We start from the raw sequence: 4,729 nt of genomic DNA, 5'->3' as shown, positions 1-4,729 counted from the left end.
GAGAGAGACGGCAGTAAGAGGAAGATGGGCAAAGTATTTCAGGGAATTGCTAAAAGTGAAGGAGAATAAGGAGGAAAAGGTAGTTGCAGTGGAAAGCGCTAAGAAAATGACAGTGATGAGTGAGGAAAAGGGAGGAGAAATAAGAAAAGATGAGGTGAAAGCAGTTATTAAAATAATGAGAGCAGGTAAGGCATCTGGGTTGGATGGGTGTCATGCGGAGTGTCTAAAAAAGGGAAGTACAGTGATGTTGAACTGGCTGGTGAGGTTGTTTAATATTTGTTTAAAAAGAGGGTAAAGTGCCGGAGGACTGGAAGAGTGCATGAATAGTTCAACTTTACAAGGGAGAAGGGGACAAGTGTGAGTGTAGCATTTTGAGAGGAATCAGTTTGTTGAGTGTAGTTGGGAAGGCTTATGGGAGGGTTTTGATTGAGAGGATTAGGAGAGGAACAGAAGGAGTAATTGGTGAGGAACAGTATGGGTTTAGGACATTTAGGGGTTGTATGGATCAGATATTTGTGGTAAGCCAGATATATGAGAAAGCTTTAGGAAAAGGCAAGGGTGTTTTTTGGGGCTTTTATGGATTTGGAAAAGGCTTATGACAGGGTAGACAGGAAGGCACTGTGGGGGTTTTACGGATATATGGGATAGGAGGAAAGTTGTGAAGAGCAGTCAAGAATTTTTACGAGAGTAGTAGATCCTGTGTTAGAATTAGAAATGGAAAGAGTGAGTGGTTTGGGGTGGATAGGGTGGTGCGAGAAGTAAACGCAAAGGTAATGGGTTGGGGATTAGAGATGATTAAAAAAAAGTGGGAGATAAGTAAGTTGTTGTTTGCTGACGACACTGCGATTGTGGTGGGATCAGAGGAGGGATTAAGGAAGTTAGTTACGGAGATTGGGAAGGTTTGCGACAGAAGGAAGTTGAAGATAAATGTGGGTAAAGATAAGGTGATGAGATGTACTAGGGGAGAATGTGGCAGCAAATTGGGGGTGAATATTAAGGGGAAGAGAGTGGAGGAAGTGGATAGTTTTAGGTACTTGAGTACGAATATGGCAGGATAGGGAGTAGAGTTGGAGGTAGAATGTAGATTTAGAGAAGCATGTAAATGCCTTGGGGAACTAAAAAGTGTAATGAGAAATAAACATTTGGGAATGGATGCTAAGAGGAGATTGCATGAAGAAGTGGTTGTGCCGATAGCACTATATGGAGCAGATACATGAAACGTAAGAGAGGAGTTTGAATGTGTTTGAGATGAAATGTCTGAGAAGTATGGTAGTGGTTACTAGGCTGGATAGAGTGAGAAACGAGGATGTGAGGAGGAGAGTAGGGGTGGGGAGGGAGTTGGGAGATAGTGTTGATGTAGGAGTATTGGGATAATTTGGACACATGGAAAGTGAGTGAAGAAAAATTAGCAAATGAGGTGTGGAAGGCAGAGGTGGAAGGAGTGAACATGTGGGGGCGACCAAGAATGAGATGGATGGATGGTGTAAAGGAAGCATTGAGAAAGAGAGGAATGTCTGTTGAGGAAGGGAGAAGACAGAAGATAGGGGTAAATGGAGAATAGTTGTGTATGGATGAAGCTGTGATGCATGGAAGCGAGTGGGCGGGGGATGGGGGTAAGGGAGTAAGTGTAAATAATATTTTGACGCAGTCTGAAGGGATTTATCCTCGTCTTCTTTTTTCTGCATGAGGAGAAGGGAAGGGAAGGTTGCCAATTAAATGAAGCGGCCTTGCTGTGTATGCGCTGTGTCTTGCTACATTACTTCTAACCTAGGGCAGTGGGCGAGATGCAGGGATGACTCGTTATTCAGGAGCGGAGTATGTTAGGGATGGAATGGGTGGAAGTGGAATTTTTGTCTTTGCCTTTTGGCTACCTCTCTTGTAATGGGGGAAAATCCGTTGTATATATACATACATATATATATATATATATATATATATATATATATATATACTGTATATATTCATATATATATATATATATATGTATGTATATATACATATGTATATATATCATATGTATATATATATATAGATATGCATATATATATATATATACATATATATATATATGAGAGATTTTGGGTGGTGGAAGTACAACGAAGATGCTCTCGGAATAGATTATACTCTTACGCTACGACCACTTTGGTCTTCTTCAGAGAGTTGTCTACAGAAGGTTTTACATGTCACATTTTATATCATTCCTGAAGGACCTCTCGGTCAGGTCACAGCGTCCGGGCGGTGAGCATTTGTCCGGTGTCTCAGCGAGTCTAGTATAAGGACACTTGCCACCTTCGATAAGCAGATAAATCCCTCTCTTCCATTAGTGTTTTCTTTGGCCTCTATTTATGCAGCTTCAATAGTTTTTCTTGTCTTCTTTTCATGACCCTTTCTGAGGACTTTGGGCTCTTTCCAATGGGGGAGTAGGCCAAATTTGTCCGCATGCTGAACTAAGGAGTTGGACGTCCTCTGCGCTCAAAGGTAATTTCTTTCTTTTTTATGTTCAGATACTTTTGTCTAAACCTCGGCTCGACTCACCGAAATAGGAGGCTGAACACCCTTCACAAGGAATCTCGTAAACCACACTTAGCTCATTGTTAGGACTTTTTTCTTGTCTTTTCACAATTCTCGCTATTTTGTTAGAGGAGACTTTAGCTGCTTTGAGTCCACCTTTCATTAGGAGTCGATCGATGTTCTTGGTGTTATGCGCGTTGGGAACGGTTATGTATGTGTACGTCTTCTCATTCTCGGCTTTGTGGGCATTAGAAAGAGGCCCAAGTCCTCAGAAAGGGTCATGAAAAGAAGACAAGAAAAATGATTGAAGCTGCATATATAAACGCCAAAGAAAACACTAATGGAAGAGAGGGATTCATCTGCTTATCGAAGGTGGTAAGTGTCCTTATACTAAACTCGCTGAGACACCGGACAAATGCTCACCGCCCGGACGCTGTGACCTGATCGAGACGCCCCTCAGGAATGATATAAAATGTGACATGTAAAACCTTCTGTAGACAACTCTCTGAAGAAGACCAAAGTGGTCGTAACGTAAGAGTATAATCTATTCCGAGAGCATCTTCGTTTTACTTCCACCACCCAAAATCTCTCATATATATATATATATATATATATATATATATATATATATATATTTATGCGTATCTATATATATATATATATATATATATATACATATGTATATATACATATATATATATATATACATATATATATATAAATATATACAGTATATATATATATATATATATATATATATATATATATATATATATGTATGTATGTATATATACAACGGATTTTACCCCATTACAAGAGAGGTAGCCAAAAGGCAAAGGCAAAAATTCCACTTCCACCCATTCCATCCCTAACATACTCCGCTCCTGAATAACGAGTCATCCCTGCATCTCGCCCACTGCCCTAGGTCTGGTCTCTCGCCCAACTTCAGAGTTATTCCAGTAGGGATCTCTTCATTTCTCTCTATGAAATCCATATTTTTGTTTTCATCGTCTTTGGCAATGTCCAAGTCCCACAATCGTAGAATATAGGTGGGATGAAACATTAATTGTTAACTTTGCAATTCAGAGATACAGGTAGTCTCTTATGTTGCTTCCTTATTTACTAAACTTTTTCCAATCGGTTGTGATTCCTCTTTTTGTCTATTTTTCCTGACCTTTGGTAATGTTTAGCATCTGAACTAAGTAATTATATTTTCCATCCTCTTTCAGAGCCTCACCATCGACAATAATTACTTTACTTTCAACTTTAAAATTGAACATTACATTGGTTTTAATCTCTGTCGTTGAGTTTTATTATTTAGATCACTCCTTATATATTATAAGTCCTCTCTCTTCTAGTGATTCTGAAATGAGAGAAATACCACCTAGAAATATAAGTCTATTAAAATATTACCCATTAATGTTCTTTTCTTTTTTCTTTCCCAAACCAACAAGCTTGGCTGAGATTGTATTGTCTTACCGTACTCCTCTTTTGATCTTTATATATTATTTTTCTTCACTTAATTAAATTGCAGAAGTATATTTCACATAAATATTCTTTACAACCCTTACATGTTTTTTTACACCCTGTTCACGAATAGAGCTTAGTATTGTCATTTGTTCTACTAAGTAAACTAAATACAAAGGTCTATTGAATTCTTTCGTTTTCATGATGAGTTGATTCATCATATGAAAGTGGTTAATAGTAGATTATCCACTTTTAAAGTCAGTAGGAAGAGGATCTAAGCCAGTTAGTGGGGGAATATGGGAGGGAATGTGAGAGGAGAAAGCTGAATGTAAATGTTGGTAAAAATAAGGTGATGAGACATACAAGGAAAGAGGGTAGGAGTGAGATATAAGTTTTAAAGGAGAGAGGAAGTCGAGAGTTTTAGATATTCAGGGTCAAATGTAGCAAAGAATGGAGGAGTGGGAGCGGAGGTAGAGCAAGGAAAACAAAAAAATGTCTTGGAATAAAATATGTATCTGGAGATGAATGCCAAGAGAATACTCTATGAAGGAATGATTGTGCCCATGACACTGTATGTGGTAGAATAGGACTTTAAGAGAGTCAGGAAGGAGGAGGAGATAATATTTTTAAGAAGTAAGGTAGGGGTTACGAGGTTGGATAGAGTAAGAAGTGAGAAGGTGAGGCAGAATGGAAGTGGAAAGAGCTGGCAGATAGGTGATCAAAGAATACTGGGATGGTTTGAACACATAGA

The sequence above is a fragment of the Oratosquilla oratoria genome, chromosome 7, assembly GCF_046742065.1.
Source record: "Oratosquilla oratoria isolate Oo_2021 chromosome 7, ASM4674206v1, whole genome shotgun sequence".
Classification (NCBI taxonomy): Eukaryota; Metazoa; Arthropoda; class Malacostraca; order Stomatopoda; family Squillidae; genus Oratosquilla; species Oratosquilla oratoria.
The sequence above is the reverse complement of the archived record's forward strand: the minus strand, read 5'-3'. Positions refer to the sequence as shown.